A 24802-nucleotide genomic window follows, 5' to 3' on the forward strand; every position below is an offset into this window, starting at 1 on the left:
GGGATAGGAAGAATGGATAATGGCTGGCTACATATCTGTCACTGTGTATCCACTCTGGGAGAGTGGGAAAGCCAAGGCCAAAGGCAATCAGTGTCACCTACACAAAGAGGAAGATTTGGTGAGGGAACAGGCAAGCAAAGGAAATGGAAGGATTGCAAAGGACAGGCAAAGCACAAGAATTTAATAGTGCTGGAGGGTCACGAAGAATGATAAAAATCTACTGGGTTTAGCAATGCTACTGGTAACTTTGGGAAGAGAAGAATGGAGTGAGCAGCTCGTGAAGAGGGAGGGGAGACTAATGGTGGGCCTGAGTGGCTAGATTAGAGAAACTCACGGAAGCATCCACGGAGCAGTGATTAAAGAAGTGCTAGGCCCCTTGAAGTGGCAGGAACCACGGGGACTCTCAAAATGTGCGCCTTCTCCTGTGTTTGGTGAGATGTAACTAGAAAGTGATACCTAGCCGAGCACTTAGCAATGGCTGGGTGCTGAAGCTGTTGGTGAGAAGCAGACAATGAGAAAAACAAATCGACTCTCCGGCTTAATCAGTTTCAGAAGTTACAGAAAGAGGAAATTGGATTTACTCGGAAGCCAACTTTAGAGGGAAATAAAAAGACAAATGTCTTTTATAAGCTCAACAGGGACGAAACAGCAGTGCAACAGCCTCCGAAGGTAATTGTATAAGTGAACTGTTCTAAACGGTGTCCTTTCTCTGGGTTGGAACAGTCTTACAAAACAGAATTTGCATCCGTAATGTTGTGTAACAAGCGGCTTTGTGGCATAATATCTTTTAAATAGAGGGTAGATAGGAGAGGGGCAACTGTCACTATCTCAGTATCATAATCTCTCTCAGTCTTCCAGACAAAACACCATCACCCAGTTGGAAGCTAAAGACAGCTTTTACTCAAACACAAGGTCACTTTATGTGGGTCCACGGGGGAGCAGTGGAGGTGGGGTGGGGGGTTCACATTTATTCCATGGCACTCAGCACTGGACCTCATCCAAGAGAGGAAACGAGACTAAATAGATCATTTGTTTTATTCTGTTTGGGAATTTCTTGCGTCTCTCCCAACTGCAGCTTATGGACACAAAGCCAAACTCAGAGCCCTGGCTAGAGCTGGCTAAATGCCAGATCACTTTTATTTATTTATTTATTTATTTATTTGTTTGTTTGTTTGTTTGTTTGTTTGTTTGTTTAAAAAGCTAAATATAGCTTGAGGCTGTAGCCGGAGATTTGAGGCAGGCCACACAATCGCAGGACAAAATGAATAATTTCTTCTGTGAATGTGAACTTGGGAAGAGAGGGCCAGGTAGGAGTTAAGTGATTTGCGTTGCCCAAACAGAGTGGAGACAGAGAAGGGAAGGACACAGCACATGGAAGCACACGTCTTTGAGAAATATACCTGCAAGAAGGGCCAGATGCCGAGAGGAAGGTCTGCAGCTTGAGCCCTCGAGCAGCGGTAGGCGCATACCTTCTCTGGTCCTTCCCTCCGACTATGCATGGCAAAGTGCCTGACGGTGGGAATGGCATGGACAGCGGACCCTGGGCTTTTGCCACTGTCCTGCGTTGTGGGCATGAGGAAGTCAGGCCAACGCCAGCCCCGCGCACTCAGTAACCAACATCGTTGGTATTCCCAGCAGATCACACCGGCAGAATGAGTGAGGCTTTGTTTAGAATCCTTCCCTCTGGGGCAAGTTCACAATCAGTCTGGTCCAATGGCCAAGGAGAAAGAAGCATCCATGGCTGGGTTTATTGTAGTGTATTAGTTAACACCGCATCATGTCTTATTTCAGGACTGACAAGTTCAGTATTGCTCAAAATGTTTCTTCGACAAAAAGAGGGAAGTGAATGTCAGTCGTGAAAATGTAAACAAAAGAGGCATATCCTAAAGACTCCTGAGTAAGGAAAGTATTTGATAGGTGAAGAGTCCAGAGCAGTGGTTCTCAACCTACCTTACAATGCAACCCTTTAATACAGTCCCCAATGGTGTGGTGACCCCAACCATAAAATTATTCTCGTTGCTACTTCATAACTGTAATTATGCTACCGTTATGAATAGTAATGTAAGTATCTGATATAAAGGATACCTGATATTTGACCCCTGTGAAAGGGTCACTGCCACAGGGGTCACGACCGACAGGTTAAGTACTGCTGATCTAGAGCCTATTTATGCTCTAACTGGGAAAATAGGTTTTCCCCCTTAGAGACATTAGCTGAGTTATAAGACACTTAAACACTTCAGTGTTTGTACATCTCTCTCCAAACGATTAACTTTAGGAAAACTTCCCTGAAAAATTTAGAACTGCAAATAGCGTTTTAGATACAAACCACTGTATCTGTGTTAACATCTGAGAGTGGTGTTATGAAATGCCTTTACAAAATGTCACCCCTGAGAAAAACTGAGCAAGGTGTACAGGGATCTCCACCGCACACTTAAAACTAGCTCATTTAGCAACGTCAGTGTGAAGACGGTGTGACCAGAGAGGATGCGGAGAACCCAGCAAGCTATGGTTATGTCTTCATTCACACTTCTAGTGGCTTGTCTCTCTAGTAATTTCTTACATGCCTCCCTCCCACAGCACTTGGGCCCTAATCCAGGACCTTGTACCCATGAGGCAAACACTACTACCTAGCTACACTTACACTCCCAGGCCCTGATGCCCTCATCTGGAAAGCAGCTCTTGGACTTTTCAAACGGGGGAAGGGTTGGTTTCTCTCTGGGCTGTCTTCTCTCACCTCCTGGGACTAGACCCCATCTGAATTCTACCTATTCACAGCGCACCCTCCTAGGCAAAGGAAGCCACAACCCCATCATTACCACATCTGAAAGTCTCCTTTGAATCTGTGTATCTTATCTACACACATTTCTGAGCAATTGCTGAGTGTGGAACAATGCCCTGAGCACAGGTGATGCCCTGAGCTGAGAACTCTGTGAGTCTGGTCTCTCTCTGCTGCTCTCTGGTGACATATCCTGATGAGGGACAGAAGAAAGGCAGCAAGAAGCAAATAGGGCTGGTGGGGGAAATCAAATCATAATGAGGCTTATGAAGAAATTGATAGGGAAGGAAGTGACTTCAACTCAGAAGTCAAAGAAGGCTTCCCAGAGGAGATAAGATCTGACTTGTGACCAGAAGAATGAGAGTCATCTGTCAGGAGCATTTGGGACAAAGAGAATTTAAAAAGGGAGGGGGAATTTATAAACTGACATGACTGTAGAGTAAAGGAAGGGGTTTCTTTTCCGTGATTGCATTTCCTTATGGGGAGGATGCAAATCTCCCACAGAATTTTACCCTACAAGATGAACTGTGAAACACACACACACACACACACACACACACACACACACACACGGCCGTGCCACTGTGGCTGCAGAGTGATTTGAGTTACTCTGACAGTGAATGCAATTTATTTCAGGGCCCTGGGGAGAGTTGCTGCCTTTCTTCCTCACAGGGGCCAAGGTGGAGCCTGCTTGGGGGCGGGGGTCCTGTTGCACCAAAGGCAACAGAGATTACCATGAAAGTTGGGTCCCCACAAAACTCACTTGAGAAAAGGAGACTTAAGAAGGCAGAAAGGGAGACCCAGGTGACAGACCATGGGGCAGGACAGTCATCTGTTGATGGCCTCAGGTCTGCAGCACTTTCCTACTCATAAGGTCTCGTGAGCTGCAGGTACAGGTTCAGAAGACATGGATTCCCAGAGCGTTGAGAATGCCTCATGGTGTCACCACCAGCAAGGGGCCAGTTCTCTGGGTGCCCTTGCTTGTCATGTGCCTAGGAGTCTCACAGACAGCTGATCCCCTAAGCAGGACTAAGTTGGCTCAGGAGGGAGGACCTGTTCTAGACCTCTGTGTCCTGGAACAGTTATCCCCATCACCTGCAGGATTGTACATTGCCTTGGGGCTCCCCTTCTCTCTCCGAGTCCGGATGCAGCCAAGAAGACTCCTACAGCATCCCAGGGACACACCTCTGGTTTCGGTGTCGCCCACTCCTCTCCCCAACCCCACACGTCCATCTGGACTACCCACGTGTAGCTCGACCCCGGGTTGGCGCCGCACCTCGGGCCGGGCGCCTCTGGCCGGCGCATTCTGGGGACCCGGACACCGCCCCCACCCCTCGAGGGGGCTGCATCCGGAGGCCGCGGGTTCGGCAAGGGGGCGTCCTGGAGTCACCGGCGGTGCAGGGACGCTGCGGCCGGCTGCCACACAAAGGCGACGGCGGGAAGGCGGGGCGGGGCGGGCCGGGGGCGGGGGAGGCAGGAAGGGGCGGGGGCGGCGGCTGCGACGATAAAGCCCCCGCGCCGCCCGGCCGGCTAGTGCTGTGGTTGCACGGGAGCGCGGGCTGCACGCGTCCCCGCCGCCTGTCCCCACCGCTGCGCCGTCCTCCCTCCGGGCTCCGGCCGCCACCTGGGGATCCAAGCGAGGACGGGTGAGTACCGGCTGCGCGGTCCCGGCCGCTGGGAGGGGAGCCGGAGACTGTCCCCGGGGCTGCGCCGAGACTGGGCGCCGGGGCGGGAACTTTCTCGGGCCGCTGGGGCCACCGCTGTGAGCTCGCCTAGCTCCCGCGTCCCTATCCCCGAGGGCTGGGGCGTCCAGGTGTGCCCAAGACTTGGGAACGCTCGCCCAGCTTACGCGTGGCTGAGGTGAGTCCTGCAGGGCTGCAAACCGTGACCCTGAACCTGAGGCGCCTGGGCACTCACGGGTATCACCGATCCCGCACTTTGCTTGTGCGCTCCCGGGACGGGGACCAGGAGACCCACTCTCACTTGTTACCTTTGCCTTAGCAGCGTGGAGGTGGGTAGTGATTTGGGGGAAGGCTTCAGTTCACACTGGCCTTTGCAACAGGCTTATCCCTACTAAGCATAGCAGCTCTTTGCTATTATTCATTTCCATCATCTGTTGACCTAGTACGAGGCCGCTGCGTGACTCCAGGTAAGGTGAAAGTACTCAGAAATCCTGGGCGGAATTAGGTATTTAATTTGCCCCCAAGATGAGCAGAGGGAAAGCTGCTATTACATAAGACAGCACTCCACCTTCAGGTATTAGAGAAGGTACTGTTGAGGATTTTTAGTGTTTTAATGAACAAAACACAATCTCCGCGTGTCTCTCTTGAGAAATCTCAACGCGGCTGGATCTTGCTTTGACTACTTTGTAAAGAACGTTCTTATATTTAGCATCAACATAAAAAGGTGTTTGAAGGTTTGACTTTCTCTTTCAAGCTAGGAAGCAGTTTACTTCTCTGAACTGTTCTAGAACAGTTGATCTGGTAATTTGGTACTGTTGGAGATTTTGTATCAGAATGGGAATACAGATAACTGGGAGAAATGTCAGCGTTACCGATTTGTGTATCTGAAGCACACTTAGAAACTGAAGGTGCTTTCAACACTTTCTGTGGCTCTAAAACAGTAATTACACGCTGTTTGCAGCATTTAGGCAAAAAAAAAATTCTCAAGAGACATTCAACCGATAATGCTTCCATCAACCCTGGAGTTTTGGCTGTTTTTCAAAATAGTGTTTGAAAATTTTGTTCAGGGAAGGGTGACTCCTGAAGGTCATGAAACCATGTCATCTTTTTTTTTTCCGTTAAAAGAATCTATGTAGAAACCACTCCCTCCCCAAGAACATGGAATATTAGCACAATTTTGAAAAGACAAATTACTGCATCTCCAAAGTCTGTTAATTTTCAGCTTCACACGTAGATGACTTGACACTAGTCAGAGATGGCTGAAGATGGAAGGGTTGGAAGTGGGACGGTGACCTGACCAGGCTCCTGGTCCCTCTGGTAGATGACTTGACACTAGTCTGAGATGGCTGAAGATGGAAGGGTTGGAAGTGGGACGGTGGCCTGACCAGGCTCCTGGTCCCTCTGGTAGATGACTTGACACTAGTCTGAGATGGCTGAAGATGGAAGGGTTGGAAGTGGGACGGTGGCCTGACCAGGCTCCTGGTCCCTCTGGTAGATGACTTGACACTAGTCTGAGATGGCTGAAGATGGAAGGGTTGGAAGTGGGACGGTGGCCTGACCAGGCTCCTGGTCCCTCTGTGTTGCTGCCCTCTTCTAGCAATCCTTCTCCCGAGTGGCTAGGGACTCCAGCTCTTTCATCCTCCTGTGGTTGTGATGCTGCAGGCTCAATTCCGTGACCATCTCAGGTCCAGTGGTTTTCATCACTCTGTTCACTCTGTCCTCTCAACATGGTCAGGACTTGCCCTCACCTGGAGGTGTTCTGCCTCTGTCAGAAATGCTGGCATCTGCTAGGCATAGTAGTATGTGTTCCTATCCCAGCATGTGAGAGGCTGTGAGCCTGATCTATACCAGGTCTCTCTCTCTCTCTCTCTCTCTCTCTCTCTCTCTCTCTCTCTCTCTCTCTCTCTCTCTCTCTCTCTCTCTCTCTCTCTCCCTGTGTCTCTCTCCCTCCCTCTCTCCCTCCCTCCCTCCCTCCCCCTCCCCCTCCCTCCCTCCCTCCCTCCCCCCTCCCCCTCCCTCCCTCTCTCTCTCTTTCCCTCCCTCCCTCCCCCTCCCTCCCTCCCCCTCCCCCTCCCCCTCCCTCCCCCTCCCCCTCCCTCCCCCTCCCTCCCTCTCTCTCTCTTTCCCTCTCTCCCCCTCCCTCCCTCCCCCTCCCTCTCTCTCTCTCTTTCCCTCCCTCCCTCCCTCCCCCCTCTCTCTTTCCCTCCCTCCCTCCCTCCCTCTCTCCCTCCCCCCTCTCTCCCCATTAGGTTTAAACCCTAAGCTCCTCCTACTCCCCCAGGCTACAAACTGGCTCTCCTACAATAGTCTTCAACACAAAAGTTTTTCTGGTACTTTCCATGCCATCAGACTCTACAGGTGACCTGATGACCCATGCTCCTGAGAGAGTAAAGGGCACCAGACTTGTTCCCTGTGTTGCCTCTGGGCCACCCTGTAAGCATTTCCATATTTACCCACTCAGTCTCCCCAGGCCTGCGTGTGTGCCTGACATTTTCTTTCCACACTCTTCACCTTTGCTAAATACAGCAGGCCCTGAATTCCTGGGATTATCGCTCTTATAGGGGAAAACGACAGACAGAAAAGCATATCTGTGGTAAATCCTGTGGCGTAGAATGGCAGAGAAGTAATCAAGTAGAACTGGGAATTTGCAGCAGATGAGAGAAAAGGCTCCTTGTGTCAGTGACTAATGTCCCCAGCTGTGCCATGAATCCCAAGCCTCCCTCGCTCAGGAGTTTTACTCCTCTCCCTTACCTTCTGCTCCTTCTCTTGCTGTGAACCCCAGTCTATCTCAGCAGTAATTTCCCAATGCTCTAACTCCCTGGCATTTTCACCTTAACCCTGGTGATCACCAGATCATTCCACCATTCCTAAATTAGTTGTCACTTCCAAGTTTCTTGTCTTCTCAGGCTCTGAGAGTCTCCCCAGAACAGAAGAGCCAATAATTTCCTGATTGAGCTGTCTCCTGGGTGCCCGGCTGGTCTCTGCCATCTCCTGGGTGCCCGGCTGGTCTCTGTCGTCTCCTGAGTGCCCGGCTGGCCTCTGGCATTTGACACCAGACACTTCCTTCCATGCCTCCTACAACTTTTCTCCCTTCTGGTTTTCCTTCTGTCATCTCTTCTACTTTCTGTGGTTTTCCAACACTCTGCCTCTCCCTAATTAATGCTATTTGTAGAGTCTTTGCCTGAACCACGTTCCCAGTTTCACCTATCACCGTTATGAAGTGAGTCCTGGGACACCATCTAAGCTAAGAGCATTCTCTTATGCTCCAACCAGTTGCCAGCCTGGTGGTCGGAGACTGAGTTTATGTGTTTGCTTGCTGTATGCAGGTATACATGTATGCATCTGCATGCATGCACTGTTCGTGTTGTGTTTGTTTGTTTTGAGATATGCTTTCTCACTGGCTTCAAGCTCCACAGAAGACTAGACTGGCCAATGAGCCCAAGGGATCCTCTTGTCTCCCCTTCCTCAGCCCTGGGAGTACAAGTACACACCACCGCCATGCTCTTTATTTTTAATGCTAGTCCGGGGATTGAACTCATGTACCTGTACCTGTGCTTGAGTGGCAAGCACTTTGTCATCTAAGCCAATGGTTCTCAGTCTTCCTAATGCTGCCACCTTTTCATACAGTTCCTCAAGCGCGGATCCCATTTTGTTGCTGCTTCTTAACTCATTTTGCTACGGTTGTGAACTGTAATGTAAGTACCTGCTCTGCAGGATATCTGGTATTCCACCCCCAGGTTGAGAACCACTGATCTAAACTAACTCATCAGCCCCAGACGTTAGCCCCAGACTTTTATGCCTACCCTGTATGTCCCTCATTAGCCAAAGTTTTTTTTCTTAATGGCTACATAATTCCCTAAGGCATCCAAGTGGGAGCCCCCAGTAAAGCCTAATTTCTGCATATCCTGCTCTGACCAGTCACAGTCCTGCTGCTTCTCTGTGCTGTGAGATCCCATGAGCCGCCAGTCTGCTTGCTCGCCTCTGCTTTGCTTTCACATGTAGAAATGACAAAATGGTGGCCAGTGCACCACTGTCAGCTAGTAGACACATATTGGCCTGGATGAAATATACAGAAAGTTAAACTCATATTTAGATTTGTTCTGGAGATTCATATCTGGAGATAACATTGAATCTATCACTTCTCTTAAAAGGCAGAAGGCATGGACCCTCATGAGGCTTACATTCAATGCAGAACCCCTCAGCAGGTGTTAAGATGCTAGCACTTGTCTGTGCTGCTATCTGGTCCCTGTGGATCTGTGACCCCTCACTGACATCAGCTTTGTGGCCTTTGAGTTAGTAACTGCTGGCTGGGGCAGCTGTGGGCAGCCTGGGACTATAGAGGGCTTTTACTGCAAGTGCCCTGCACCGAGAGCTTTGCGTCCTGTCTGTCTTCCGTGTCGTTACTGTCTCAGGTCGCTACAGTTCCCCCATATCTGCCTGCATCCTGGCATAACCCAGTACCCCCTCTTGATGTGGAGGTCTCCACCACTCTGGAGTGACAGTGTTGTCCAGGAGATTCAGGCGAGTGCTCAGTGGTCTCTATGCAGGATTGTCCCTGAGGGTCTCAATGCTTGCACAGTGGCTCACAGAGAATTCTGGTATTACCTTACTCGTGTCCAGACTGCAGCCTGTGATGTTTCCACACGCCTCACCTGTGTTTTGAGGTAGACCATTAGGGAACCAAGGCTGTAAATACAGAAGTGTTACTCTGCCTGTGGCCCCTTGAGTTATCCTTCCGACCTTTCTCAGCCCCCCACTGCCTTCCTCGAGATCCACTGGCTGGGCCGCACATTACCTCTCATGGCTTGTGTGGGAGGGAATAATGCATTGTGGGCTGTGGTGTGCTTCTGATGGTGCTGTGTACCTTAGTGACTTTTTTTTTCATGTTTGTTTTGTTCTTGTCATGGTACTGGCTCTCTTTGGCCAAATTTGGTGAAAAGGACCCTAGACTGGATCTGAGCTATGTTGCCGACAGTCTCACCATGTAGAACTTGATTTCCTTCTGTATACAGTGGATATCACTGAAATAAATGACATTCCATGGTGTCTTATTAAATGTCTTATAGATTTTTTAAAAATCTATAACTTCTTGGCTTTCCTTTCTAATCTAGCTTTCTCGTAAATATCAAGTCTAGGTGACTTTTATTCATAAGTGCATTATTCTGTGCTTACATACCGTGAAGTTCCCGTCCATCTCTCCTTTATAATCCTGTGAAGTCATTTAGCATTAGAACTTAGAAATAGCACCATAGGCCAAGGGGAAGATTTAGTTGAAGTTTCTACTCAGAGGCAGTTATGAAATTGTTAAATGAATTAGGACCCTATGCTTGGATCTTTTTTGGGAGCCCGTTCCCCATGTATAAATGTTCTCAGTCTTCACTTCCAAACCATCTTTCTTCATGAATAGATTGCATGCCTGAGGTGGAAATCAATGTTGGTTAAAAAAAAATGCCCTTGGGAACTAAATGGAGTCAAGCATAGTAAACTGCATCTTGAGATTATTTCTTATCTGTACATTCACCATTTGTCTAAGAATGCTGAAAGCTTACTACGATTTTATTATTCTTCAGAGAAGCGCAGTCTTCTACTGAGTAGGCTGCGCCTTTTCCGTAGGCCACAAGACTGCTTTATTTTACTGTCTGATTTCTAGGTCTGGAGAAGCCCAGGCTGGAGAGGTTGCAACCCTCCTGAATGAATCTATTTATTTGCCAGGAATGGATACCAAGCCTTGAGCAGTCTCCTGTTTTGTAATACTGTTGGTGTATTTTTGACAAACATGTCTTCCATTGCATATTTGCGTCTCTCTCAAGGCTGAGTGGACATCCTAGTTCATGATCATATCAGGAACACCCAGATTCTTGCTGCTGTTTGACTTGGGACTCTACCTCTACTGATCCTTAAAAGAAAGAAAACGTGGACAAAAATTTAACATTAAGACATATGCACACACCTACTTATGAAAAAGCTGCAGGCATTTCTTGTTGTTGCTATAAACCTTGGTAGATACACTTGGGTTTTTTTTTTTTTTTTTGGTTTGGTTTGGTTCTTGTTATTTTTTTATACCTTTGCTTCTATGCTCCCTGACAGCTCCAGAAGAGGATTTGGGTTACTTAAGGAATTTCTCTTGAGAGTATACCAAAAATGGCATCAGGACCCTGCCACCCTCCTGCCCATCCTCCTCTGCAGATGCCAACACATCTAGCTATAGAAAAACAACCACCTGTTTTTATAGGCAGAATTCTAAAATGCATATGGGTAGCAAAGAGAGTTTATAAGAGTTTATAGCAAGCACGAAACACACTTGTGTTGTGTAAGGCACAACTGGGTTGAGGCTCTATATGGCAAAACGTTTGTCCATCCTGATGTCAAGCCCTTACAAACCATCAGGTGAGAGATTTAAAAGCATGGAAGGCGACAGCAAAGGCAAGTGACACCTTCCTTCAAGGGGGGTCATCTAGGCATAATAGAGATGCTTGCTGGTAAAATTCGTCTTTTTGTCAGTTTGGTTTTTATTTGTCGGTTTGTGTTCCTTCATATTCTGAGTACGGCTCTATGTGAGAAGTGCCTCTATTGAGGATTTGGTCTCTGTTCAGGTCATATAAAAAAGCTATTAACACCTGCATTGCCTTTTCCTTATAGTGCAAAACCCTCATCAGAACAACCCCAGCAGGAATGTTTTCCATAAGGGGCTCCCGCTGTTCACTTGCTGACCCTCAGATCTGACTCTGAAATTGAAACCTGAGACTCAGGGCCCCAAGGCTCACCTCTTCCTTTTGGTCTCTTGACTCCTCTCTCTTCTTTTCCTGGAAGATTGCAACTAGCTCCAGGCTTATCTCCCCCAGAGCCACATAATGAAGAGGGCAGGAGCTTACTTGCCCCTTCTAGTTGGGGGTGGGGGAGACGCTAGGAAGAAATCTGATTGGCTCAGTTCTGGCCTCTTGCCTTTCTCTGCACTGATGACTGCAGTTATGAGAATGGAGCTCTTAGGAGTGGTTGGATCTGAGTCAGGTGTTCTATGATGTGTAGGGTGCGGGTAGGGTGTGCTAAGCACACACGTTATCATCACGTGATGGATGCTCTTGTGGGACTCCTTGAACTCGCTGCCTACCTCTAGTATAGGAGCTAATATCTCTTCCACTCACACAGTTGTGAAAGAAGAGTGGAAAAGCGGGTGTGTCTGTGGTTATACAGCCTGTGTGTCGTGAAGGAGTTAGGTCTGTTAAGTTTGTGAAATGTGAGCTGATAGCAGAGGTCACCAGACTTCTGTCACTTCTCAGCAGTGTGTATATCTTCCCAAAGAGAAAATCTCCCAAATCACACCCTGCCTTCCAAGTCACTGCCCTTTCCCTAGGGTAAGATAGCCCAAGTGCACGAGGGAGGAATAGGCCGACACTTTTATGTCGTTTGAAGTACTGTGTTTATATCATTTGGCCTCCCAGTTTGTTCCTTAGACATGCCTCCCCACCCCCTAGACTGGAGTCTAAAATTAGTGCTGACCTTTGGATGGAGAATGCATTTATACACATTTCTAAGGACCAGTTTAGCCTGAGCTGGATAACATTCCACAGAACCAATAATGAGTGTAACCTGATTTTTAAACTCAACTCCATTAGGGATTTAACTTTACTTTCGTAAAGTTTATACTTTATTCAAAACTTGTCACTTCTGTATAGCAGAGACTTCCCCTCCTTCCCTTCCTCTGTTCCTCCTCCTCCATTTCCTCATCTCCCTCCTCCTCTGGATTTGGAGCCTCGTAGACTTTGTTCTGAATGTAGATCCCATCCGTTGCAAGCAGAACATAGCCAGGTTTCTAAGGTTTCCTAAGCCCCAGCGTTGTTTGTGAGTTGAGCATGAAGTCACTCACCTCTTGGGGGTTGTGAGGAGAGAGTGGAGAGTATATCTTAGGTAGCTGATGGAGTCTTAACAGGACAGAAGGTGGCCATGGTCATAGTTCTGGGTTGTATTTGCCATAGTGGTGTAGGTGAGTGCTTGACTTCCCCAAGATTCCTCTTCTGTGTGTCTCAGACCCGGTGAGTTACTTGCTCTGTGTATTTGGTACCCTTTGTACTCAGTCTCCCATCCTGTGACACCAAGCGGGCAACCCTCCCTGTGAGCAGTTTCAAGTCAACATTAAGTGACTTCCTCTATCTCTCCATACTTCAATGAGATGGTGGCCTCTCGCTGAGCCTGATTGTGTCTCTTCTTGCTAGCCAGTTTGCCCCAGGGATACTCTGTGTGTGCGTCCGAGTGAGTACTGGGATTCCACGTGGACCACCTCTCCCAAGACTCTTAAGTGTGTTCTGGGGATCCGAGCTCTGGTCCTCACATTCCTGTGGCAAACACTTTACCCAGAATCATCTCCCCAACTCAGAAATGACTGTTTTAAAGATGTACTGCATGAATTTAGAACACAAGTTCATTTAAGTATGATTGGATTCCCTAATTATACAAGAATTCTAAGAATGTTTAACAAGTATTCCCAGCTCAGACCTGCATTTTCTGCTGTAGCTGATAGAGTCGTCTTAGGGTTTTCTTGGAACTTAGCCATTTGAGACTTAATACAATGCTCTGAGTTAGTGCCGGCACCTGAGTTCTTGCTCTGACAATGGCGTGGAAGATGCCATGGAGTTTTGGTATGGTGGATAACTCAATTATAAAAGGATTTCCTTTCTAAAGACATGAGTTTTCTTTCTGCAATTAATTCACTAAGAGATTCACATCACTTTCTGCCAAATCTATGCTAGTTTCTTAATAAGACAAGTGGGTTAAAATAGCAATTTAGAAGAGTGACCAAAGATGCTCAGATATTCGTAATAAACCTATTCTTGTGCAACAGGGTGGTAAATTATGAATACTGAAGTGCTGATCATGTAAATGTGAATTAATTCAGCATAGTCGAAGGGCTGAAAACACAGTTGCTCCTGCAGGCATGAGTCACTTATTTGACTAAAATGTCTTTGTGCAAGGTAAGTCCACCTTTTGCATGTATGATGGCTAAGTTATGTTTTCCTGTCCCTCCCTTCTTGTTCTAGTTGTCTGTGTCTTATCTGTCCTGTGAGTACACACAAGACTATATTGGCTTTCTGCGTTCCTTTTACTGTGCCTGGCATAGAGGAGCTGAAAAGAAGCTCCAAGGAGAAGAAGGAAATGAAAAATTACCAGATGATCCATGTGTCAAGTACTGTTAGGCATTTTATACTTGACTTTGAGTAGTCTTAACAAGGTGGGTGTGGGTCATCGTTTAGAGTGAGAAATCAAGGGATGCAGATGTGTGGAGCATCCTTCTCAGATGCCCATGGATGGAAGAGAGTCTGGAGCCATGTGTCCCCGTGGAAGAAACTTTTTGTTCTGAATCACTATTTTCGGTGGTTGAGCAACAAGGCAGTACAGCTCATATAAAAAGGTCGGACATTGCTGGACAGGGGGTCACTGGGCTGTCAGAAGAACTTGGGTTTAAATCCCAGCCCCACGTGCATTCGCTGTGTGTAACCGATGTCAGGTGTTCACCTATCTATGCTCCATTTCCACAGGTGGGGAGTACACATGGTGGGAGTTTCCTCTCTTCATAAGAGAGAGGTCATGTCTGTCTCATTTCACACCAAAGGAGCTAGAAAATCCAGGGATTTAAATCCATGTCAAGGTTAGGGCTGTGACAGAACTCCCCTTTTCTGTTACTGTCATCTGTTGCTCTTGGGATGTCAAGTCTGGTTGTGGTTTTGCCACAGACTACCCTGCCTGCTTCCTACCCCTGATTGTATCCTTTGTGGGCTGTCCCATCCATTCCCTAGAAACGTGTGGCCACCACGTATCTCCTCTCTGTATTCACTCCCAGCATCCTGAAGACAAATCTGTCTTGAGAGTGGAAGAGATTCTACAAATGGAATGGTGATATGCATGTCCCTCCCATAACATCCAGAAATTGAAAGGCAGTTCTGTCACTGGGGTGAAACTCAACTTAAGAGCTGGATTTGAAGCACCTACTCAGTAAGAGTTAACTGGAGGCACCCAGATTTATGGTCGGGGCAGGCATCAGCCTTGGAGGTTCTCATCCACTTATGCTGAAAGCATGTCTGTGATCAAGATAACCTAGAACAGTGACCCATCATGGTGGCAGAAGGGAAGTGATCGCAGACTGCTCTACACCAGTGGTTCTCAACCTTCCTAATGCTGTGACCTTTTAATACAGTTCCTTATGTTGTGGGGACCCCCCCAGCCATAAAATGGTTTTGTTGCCACTTCAAAACTGTAGTTTTGCTACTGTTTTGAGTTGTAATGTAAACATCTGATATGCAGGATATCTATATGTGACCCCTGTGAAAGGGTCATTCAACGTCCAAAGGGGCCGTGACCCACCAGTTGAGGACAGCGTCTCAAGAGGGTACAAAAGCAACAGTGAAGGGGCTGGAGAGATGGCTCAGTAGTGAAGTGTTTGCTGCACATGTTCAAGGACCTGAGTTTGGAACCCCAGTGTTCGTGTAACATTTGCAGTGTGTATTTATCATCCCAGAATTGGGGAGACAAAGAGGCAGGTACTTGGGGCTAGCTGGCTACCTGTTCTAGTTGAAATGATTAAGGTCCAGGTTCAACAAGAAACCCCATGCCAAAAACTAAGATTGCAAGCAGTAGAGGAAGACACGTGACATTGCACAGCTACATGCATACTCATGTATACCACACAGACACATACAAATATACATGTTCAAAAGTGGCGTTCTAGTTTCCATGGAGTTGTTTTGCTCTTTATCATCTTGCACTGACTTGGTCAATATTCCCTCACCAGAGCAGACTTGATCCTGTGACCTCCATCCTGCCCCTACTTCTTTACCAGGTCAGTCATAAGCTGCTAACATTAATGACACTAATGAGGTGTTTGACGTGTCAGACTGGTTAGTGGTCAGTGTGGACTGAATTGTTGAGAAGACCACACTGGAGTCTCTCCCTCCTATGTCTCTTATAAAAGGAATCTAAAAAAGTAGTCTGTGATCTTGAAAGGCAGAGTAGCCGCTAATGTCCTGATGAGCCCTGGTCTGGGAAGGTCTCTCTGAATCCTTCACGTGGTCTGCAGCAGCTTATGGTTCTGTAGATGAAGAACCCAGACCCTCCACTTAAAAATACAGGCAAGTGACAGGATTTCCTCTGTGACATGAGGACAGTGATAGCCAGTCCTTAGGCAGCTGACTGGGAGGCCTCATGTAAAACCCTTCACGCAGAGAAGTGACTTAAATATCATAAGGATGTCTGTGAGGTAAGTCTATGCACAGGTGAAGGATGGGAATGGAAGTGATGAATGTGGGTGTCTAAATACCCTATGGGTAATATAGTCTTTGTTTCTTTTATTGTGTGTCCACAAAATTCCATTTGTCATAAACTTTGTTGTTGTTTTTTAATTGATTTGTTCCAATTAATTAAATTGATTTAATTGTTTGTTTGGCTCTCTGTAGACAACTCCTTTACAGAGGAGAAATTAGTTTGTACACAAAAGGTGAACGTTTTAGTGGATGACTCTGGAAAGTGTGACCCATTGCTCATAGGAAGCTTGTACTTTCATTTAGTATGTGTGGTTACAGAATAGGCACACATGGAATTGTGTGAACACTCAAAAAGATTGCATGATGGGCCAGGCCTGGGAACAGCATATATTGTCTCTTCTATTTTTCTAAGTTCACTTACATATTCAGCATAGGCCAAGAAATGTCATCCAGCTCTGGGGCTGGAATGATGAGGAAATGGATTAGCTGATATCCTAGTTAGGGTTACTATGTGATAAAACACCATGGCGAAAACAGCTTAGGGGGACATTGTTTATTTCAGCTTACACTTCCAGGTAGCGGTCCGTCACTGAGGGAAGTCAGGGCAGGAACTGAAACAGGAATCTGGTGGCAGGATGATGCAGAGGCCATGAAGGAGTGCTGCTTCCTGGCTTGCTCCCCATGACTTGCTTAGTCTGCTTTTCTTATAGCACCCAGCACCACCTGCCCAGAAGTGGTCCCACCCACAGTGGGCTGGGCTCCTCCATCAATCACTAATTAAGAAAATGACCTACAGGCTTGTCTACAGACTAACCTTATGGAAGCATTTTTTTCAGTTGGAGTCCCCTCTCTGATGATGCTAGCCTGTGCCAAGTTGACATAAAATTAGCCAGCACAGCTGAGGCCCTGCCTACTGTCAGGAAAAGACTACTAAAAGTCACCTTTTAGCATCATCAGTGCTGTCAATCATTGGCTCTAGGGGTCTGAAGGCAATTGTACTGATGTTCCCTCAGGGGCTTCTCACAGCAACCAAGTCAACATTTCAAAGTCAGTGCCTATAATGCGTCACTTGGTAAGGAGTTGTGGTGCCTGGGAACATAGTTAGGAACTACAGAAATGATAGCAAGTACTGGAGGATGACCAAGGAGAGGCCAAAATAAATTGCTTCATAGAAGATGGGGGTGGAAAGAAATGTGCTATTTGTAGCTCACAGTAGATGTGGGTTTCATGTCTTAGTCATACAGTTTGTTTAGTCTGGTTAACCCCCGACTTGTGACGGTAGTGAGGATCTTCTCATTGAGAAGAGAGGAAACTGAGTTTGCATGATAGTCATCCACACTTGGGAGTTAGAAGTCCATTAATGGAATAGTACATCGTCTAGAAGAGACAGTGTGGAGAGGGGTGTTGGGTGTACTGGAGATTCAGCTTCGGAGATGCCAGCTTTGAGAGAGACACACCCTACATGTATCCTTATGTCCATCTCTTTGGCTGTGTGACATGGCTGGGATAAATATCGTCTGCACATCTCATGTGTGATGTGACACGTCAACAAGACTGTGTCCCTTCTAGGAACTCGGTAAGTTTCCAAGGAAATCATTCACTTTCTGCATTGCTGCGGACTATCCTCTTTTCTTTAGAATATGTCCTATGACAAGAAGCTAAGCCAGGCTGCCCACCCTACTCGTTCCCTGATGCACCATCTATTCTAGAAGTTAGGTAAATGGAGAAAGTAAGCTTTTAGTTGGTGGGGCATGGACAGTTATTGTGGGCTCACCCCTACATTTAGTTCTTGTTTTTTCTTTTCTTTTGGTTTGTTTTATTTAGAAATGCTTGCTCTTTTGCCATAGCTTGGATCTGGCAGAGAAAAGTGGTCAATCCTATGAGGAAAAGCTCTCAGATTTATGTCATCACTCCTACCATAGCAGGTCCCTGAAGTAGAGAGTGGATGAAAAGGGTCAGCACTCACTGTGGAACAGGGAAACTAAGTCACTGAGCAGGTCTGCGATCTATGAAAACAGGCAAAGATGAGGCAGCAGGTCTGGGTTCCACGTGTGTGTTGAGTGACCTTAGACCTCTTGTAGGAAGTAGCTAAATGTCCCTCTTGTTGCCTCCTTCCTAGATGCCTTCAGAAGATGTCAGCATCTACAGTAGCAAGGGAAGTTGAGGCAAACCAAGGGAGGAAACTGAATTTGAAACCATGTTCCTATCACTTGAGGTGATTTCTAAGCTTTGGATAATTATTTTGGTTTCATGGTAAGGATGATTTATAAATATAGAATTATTTTTTTCTGTTGCTGTGATAAAACACTATGACCAAGAGCAGCTTATAGAAGAAAGGGCTTACTTTGGGGCTTACAATTTCAGAGGGTTAGGAGTCCTTGATGGGGGAATCTAAGGCACGCCAGTAGGAAGAGTGGCTGAGAGCTTATACCTTACAAGTGGCAGGCAGGCAGAGAGGAAAAGACTAGGAATGAGACAGAAGACAAGTCCTTTGGAAACCTCAAGTCCTGCTTCCAGGGACATACCTCCTCCAACAAGTCCACACCTCCTAACCCTGCCCAAACAGTTCCACCAGCTTGGGGAGCCAAGCATTCAAATATGTGAGCCTGTGGGAGCCCATTCTCATGCAGACAACCACAAGCAAGGCCTCCTCCCCTGCTTCTTACCCTTCTTTCCACTGCTCTGATTCGTTTGTTCACATATTCTTTGTGATGAAAGACTTGGAATCAAGACACTAAGATATTCCCTTACCCTTTGTACTGCCAGGGTAAACCCAGCACCTTTCACACACAGGGCAAGCATACTGTCGCTATATCCCCAGACCCACAAGAGCCACTCCCCTCTGCTTGCCCCTTTTCTTTACTTAGAAGTATTTCCAGATTAGTGCATTTGAACATGTGTGTGCATGCATGTGCATGTGTGTGTTTAGTTTAGTTTGGAAGGTGGCTCATAGAATTTGTCCCATCATTTATATGTTTGTAATGCTTTCTTGGCAGCTAGTTTTGCTTACTGTAACTCACCAGAAAGATCTGCTCAGGAAGTTTGACTGTACCAAACCTGGGTAGGCAGGCAGGAGACTTGCTTGAGACCCCCCAAAAGGGGACTAATATCATGGGGACACATCAATGAGTGCCATAGCTGACTTTACAGCAGCCATAGCAGTGGTAATAACAAATGCAAAACACTGGTTCCTGTTTCCTGGTGGAATCCATTTTAAGTGTGATGTCTTCAATGAATTTTGAGAACTTTTTAACACCTGAATGTTTAGTTTCTATGTCTGTTGGGGAACATGGATGTCTTAGGAATCTAATTTAGCTATATAGATCTTTTCTTTTCCTTCTCTCTCAGCTTCTATACTACAGGCTCAGCTTTTGGTTATGTTCCTTGGGCTTACCCTGGGGGAAAAGATAATAAATATTGTCTGGTGCTATGGGGAAGGGAAACGCATACAGCGAGTGATCAAATGATACTACATTTTTCTTACATGTCAAAAAAAATTGGCTGCTTAGATGACATTTCCTCCTGGGGTCCACAGCGTGAAGTGTGGGATGAAAGTTCAGAGTTTGTGGGTCCAAGCTCTAACTCTAATGCACAGTGGGGTCCATTCTATATGGAGAGATACCTTGCCCAGCCTAGACACAGGGGTGTGGGGGTGGAGAGGGGCCTTGGTCCTGCCTCAGTGAGATGATAGGGCAGACTTAGTAGACTTCCTAGGGAAGGCCTTACCCTCTCAGTGGAGGGGGAAGTGTGGGGAGCGGGAGGAGAGGAGGGAGGGAAAACTGGATTGGAATGTAAAATAAATTAAGAAAAAAGAGTTCAGAGTTTGTCAGGGTGCTCAGTGTTATTTAGAGTTAGAGAGACTAACAGTTACTAATCTCGCAGACATATGACAGGTAAACAGGGTCCTTTGCCTGAATAGCATGCCCCACAATGTGATGGTTCAGAGGCAGAGGCAGAAGGATCTTCATAAATTTAAGGTCAGCCTGACCTATTATTGAACTGCAGATACATCAGGACCACTTACCAAGACCTGTCTCAAAAAAATCAAAACTAAAGCACAATAACAACAAATCTTGAGTGATTGGTAAAGTGGTCCATACATTTGGTCTCAGCACAGAGCCGGATGGAGCTGTAAGATCATCTGAATGTACATAGCAAATTCCACATTTAAAAAAAATCATGTAAGTTAGTAACCCAGTTCATAGAACTAAAAACCCAAGGTAGTTCCATGTAGACTACTTCCTAGCCAGGAGGCACAGTAGGTTAGCTTATCAAAAGTTACACACAACTACATCTCTTCTGTTCTTATGTATAACTATAGATAATGTAAGAGTGTCACCCCTGGGGACAGGCTATTGAAATTTCTAACTTGTGAGTTCTTTTTGTCCTAATTTCATTTCTTATTTTATAGACCAAAGATGAGGGTTTAAAGTGTTACTGGAACTTCCTTACCCTCAGTAGATGTATATTTGATGTCCCTTGTGTTTCCTGACTTTAGAGTCTAATGATTTTTGTTCTATGCTGGTAGTTATTAGATACTAATTACTACCGCTATTGGTCCCTTGTGTCTGTGAAGGAGAGCAATGCGTCCCCTTCTGTTCATATGGTCTTCTACTTATTTACCATATGGTGGGACACTAATAATCAGTGTGTCCATTTATAAAGGCAAGTAGCTGCCTCCCTCATTGGCCTGAAGTTCTTCTTAATGTACGTCATTTTCTGTCTTGATTCTTTTTCCTTTAAGGACATCTGTCATTCATCTGTTCTGAAGGTTCTTGGTACAGGACCTCAATAACTGCTTTGTTAACTTGGGAAGTGCACTGCTACTTCAAAACCCGCAAAGCTCTCAGAAATGGAAGGTGGTCACACATTTCCTTACACCCTTCTTCCAAATAGCATATTTTAAATCCCAGCCTCTGTCTTCATCCCCATGTTGCTATCAACCATCCTGATGTGGAACATCCAAGGGGGTTTTGTGTCTTGAGTCATATAGTTCTGGGTGTTCTTGAGAACTCTGTTGTGCCCCCCTGGTGAGTATGGTCTTATGGCCAGTGCCTTCCCCTGCCAGGCATGCTGGCATCCTGCCTCCATTTTGACCTTTCTTCCCTAGGTCCCACAGGTTTGAACTAGGCAACTCTATGGAATGTTTGTTTTCTCAAGAAAAAGAGCTCCTTTCAAGCCATTGTTTTTACAAGTCACTTGGAGCCTTAAAAACCTCAATCATTAATTCACAGTGCTAAAATTTAGGAGTGGCTGGGGCTTCAGGCAAGCTATATTGAATTAAATGTGTAGAGCACTTTAAGACAGCATTTGATTGTACATTTAAAATAAGGAATGCAAATTGAAATTCCTCCTGGGTGCTTTAAATCATGCATTATATGTGCAGTATTTTCAATTAGCTACAGAAAAAAATTCCTTCAGTACAACTCTATTTTTACAGCTGGGAATTGCTCAAAGAACACAATTGACTATTTTATACATGTAAGATTTATTTAAATGACTTGTGGGGCATTTACAATTTAACCAATAATTGAAAATACTGTTGCAGGGTGGCAGGTAAAACTAGGAAGTCATTTTGCATTCCAGAGGAGGTGCTGTGAGCTCAATAGTGCCTTAGAGTGGGCTGGATAGGGAGTTATGGCAGCAGAGACTTGGTCCCTCACATTTCATACCTAGCTTTTGCTCCACTATAGAGAGAATGATTGGCTGTAAGGTGGTACTTTCAACTAGAACTTCCAGCTCTAAGGTATTATCCACTTTCTCTCTTTCTTTCTTTCCTTCTTTCTTTCTTTCTTTCTTTCTTTCTTTCTTTCTTTCTTTCTTCTTTTTTTATGTGCCAACCCAAATTAAAAGTCAGATGGGGTAAAAGGAAACACAGCTCATTCTCTGAGTCCTGCCCCACCTTCCCATTGTTTGCAATCATCTCACTTCATACATCACCAGGAATATTGATGCGGAAAGCAAGCTGAAACCACCAGGATGGACTAACCCACACCTCTATGGTGGTTTATAAGCCTGAATGGGGTGAGGCAGTTATAACGAATACTCCTACTGAAACAAATGATGTTGTAAATGGTTGTTCAGCCACACTGTACTGAAAACCATCACTATTCTGTTCCAGACAATGAATATAGGTTAATTAGGCGTTTTGTGCTCAGAATGGGAATGGTATCCATTTATTTCTAATTTTGGTAATAGTAGTTACCAACCAGGATCAATCTTCCCTCTATTTTCCAGGGATGTCTGTGAATGTCTCTACGAATGTAGTTACCACTATTGGGTAGAGAGGATGCCAAGAATCTCTTGGGAAAAGCCTAGAGATCCTGCTTAACAATTTATAATACACATCCCCTGACAACCAAGAGTCATCCAGCCCTGCCTGTGAAGTGTGCCACACATTTGTCAAATGTGTTGGACTTTATGAAATGGTCCATGGTGCACCGCTGAATTAAGTTGGTCTTTAGAGGCCTGGCCGCTTCTTTAATGCCTCGTTTGTATGTTGAAGCCCTGGGTGTCCATGTGCCATCCTAGATGCTAAGGAACAGTGATGGACAGGGCAGATAAAGGAACTAAGGGGAAACAAGATGATGTGTGTTGCATTTGAGAAGAACTTTATCATGGAAGCCTGATGCTGAAAAGAAATGGGCAGAATCAGTATACCTGGAGAAAGAAAGCTTGCACCTGGCTAGATAGTGACTTATAGACTGTAGAATGGACTCACAGTTGCTAATAGGAATATTGGGAAACCAGTGGAGAGTTTGGCACAGATATTTTGCAAAAGGTCATGCTCAGCTTTCCTTCTCAGCAGGCAGAGAGCAGTGTGGGTGGTGACGGGTACAGGAAGTCAGTGCTGCCTTCCAGAGAAGTTGGTGACTTAGACTAGACAAGGAGATGGAGAGAATATTTGAGATGCATTCCAGAAGGATAATGAATTTGTTGATGACTCTAACAGGATAAAAGAAAAGACAATTCCCAGACTTTTGGCTTGGATTCTTGGATGGGAAGTAGGTGGTGGGGGGTGCCAACTATTAAGATCTGGCAAATAGCAAGTTTAGTGGTTAGGACTAGCTCCTCCCCCTTCCTAGTATCTCCATGAAAATTGCTAAGGAATGTCTGTATTCAGGAACACTGTGTTTTGGGGTCCACTTACAAACACTTAAACCTTTTCTCCCAGATTGCCTGTTCTGGGGTCACCCTAATAGGCTTTTTACTGTGTACCACATTATTTATAAATGGTCTCTTTGGGTAGTTGTCAAGCATTTCCTGTTCCATGTTATTGTATCCATCTAAACAAACAACGCAGTTCTGAGAGTCAGCTTAAAATCCAGACAGCTGCCATTAAATCTCGTGACCGCCGAGACAGGGTTTGTCTGGTTGCACCACACTAAAGTCTTCAAAAATTGCTTGAATCTAATCGCACCATTTCGGTTTCAGGCTGGTAGGAAAACACTCTGTATTCATGAGTTTGACAGCCTTGGAAAAAAACAGTTTCCCAAGCTGACGTGGTGCTCCACAGTCATTTCTAATCCTGTCATGGAGACTGTAGATGAAACAACACAGTATGTTACCGCCCTGGGGATAGAGATCTGGGCCCAGATGCAAAGGTCCTGTAATGTCATATCCTAGACCTTTGACGCCCTCCTTCATTGAAGAAGTATTGGAAGTGGGTCAGTAATGGAAAAGAAAGACAAGTAAATAAAGAAGGCAACTTTCTCTTTGTTTCCAGGAACCTCTTTGAGTCTTTTGTTCTTGAAGTTAAGGTTAAGGTGGAGACCCTCAGAGAGTGAGGTAATCATCTCTGTCCACGATGGTCAGTAGTAGTGATGGCAGAAGCCAGCATTGATAGAGGTCTTAAGAACTGGCCTAAGCCAGAGAGATGTATCAGGCTGCTCTTCCAGAGAAGCTGGTTTGATTCCCAGCACCATCTCTAACTCCAGTTTCAGAGGACCTAATACCTTCTTTTGCCTTCAGTGCACGCAGGCAAAACACCCATCCGTTTAAAATAAAAATGAATCTCAATTCTGTTAAAAAACAACAACAACAAAAAGAAGTAGCCTTCAAACCTAAGACACATTGTGTTTCTCAATAACTATAATACCTCATATACCTTTACCCGGTCTATACAAATGCAGTACTTTGCATAACAGTGGAGCAACAGTACAACCAGCAAATTGACATGTGAAATCTACTCACCTCATTCGTACTGTACCAGTTTCACATGGTAAATAATTTTCCCTCAATATATATTTTTATTTAAATTAGAAACATGAATGCTTCACATGTCAATCCCAGCTCCCTCTCCCACCCCTCCTCCCCTGTCCCTCCACCAGCCCCCCACCAGTCCCCCACCCAATCCCCATATCATTCCCCAGGGAGGGTGAGGCCCTCCTTGGAGGGGTCTCCAGAGTCTGTTATTTTATCCAGGGCAGGACCTAGGCCCTTCCCCATGTGTCCAGGCTGAGAGAGCATCCCTCTATGTGGAATGGGCTCCAAAGCTCATTCGTACACCAACACATGGTAAAATTTATAAATATTTTCTCCTAGTTTTTTTTCATTCTTTTTATGTGTGCATGTGTGTGAGTGTGTGTGTATGTGTGTGTGTGTGTGTGTGTGTGTGTGTGTGTGTGTGTGTGTGTGTGTGTGTGTGTGTATGTACCAGAGGTTAACCTTAGTGTCATTCCACAGCAGCTACTCACCTTGCCTTTTGAGCAGGGACTCCTACTGGCATATGGCTCACTACATTGGCTGGGCTGACTGGTGGGCCAGTGAGCCCCAGGAATCTGAATGCTTACCCCATAACACTGTGTGGTTGCAAGCCCACACCATCATACCCAGTATTTCATGCAGATGCTAAGGACCAAGGGAAAACTTAGACCTTCATGTCTGAGCATCAAGTACATTCTCCAGCTGAGCCGTCTCCCCAGCCTATTTACAGGATCTTTTTTGAAGAACAAAAGGTCTTTATTTTTACTAACTTTTCTGTTTATCGGTTTTACCTTTTATGATGATAATGATGCTTATAGTGTGAGATCTGAGAAAGACTGGAGTTGGTCCTGCCTCTTACACTGTGCAGTTTCTGATGGCTGTGAGCGGGC

At 45.9% G+C, this 24802-nt stretch overlaps 1 protein-coding gene across 1 annotated transcript in view; it reads left to right on the forward strand.

Annotated features, from left to right (window-relative positions):
• The first annotated feature begins 4274 nt into the window (after positions 1-4274).
• The window catches only part of Serpine2 (serpin family E member 2), a 60290-nt gene continuing 39762 nt past the window's right edge, over positions 4275-24802 (forward strand). Inside the window, exon 1 of the mRNA XM_040753233.1 lies at positions 4275-4422. The gene's annotated coding sequence lies outside the window, so the exon portion shown is untranslated. The remainder of the gene's footprint in view (positions 4423-24802) is intronic.

This window comes from Mesocricetus auratus, unplaced genomic scaffold (assembly GCF_017639785.1).
Source record: "Mesocricetus auratus isolate SY011 unplaced genomic scaffold, BCM_Maur_2.0 Super-Scaffold_100010, whole genome shotgun sequence".
Taxonomy (NCBI): Eukaryota; Metazoa; Chordata; class Mammalia; order Rodentia; family Cricetidae; genus Mesocricetus; species Mesocricetus auratus.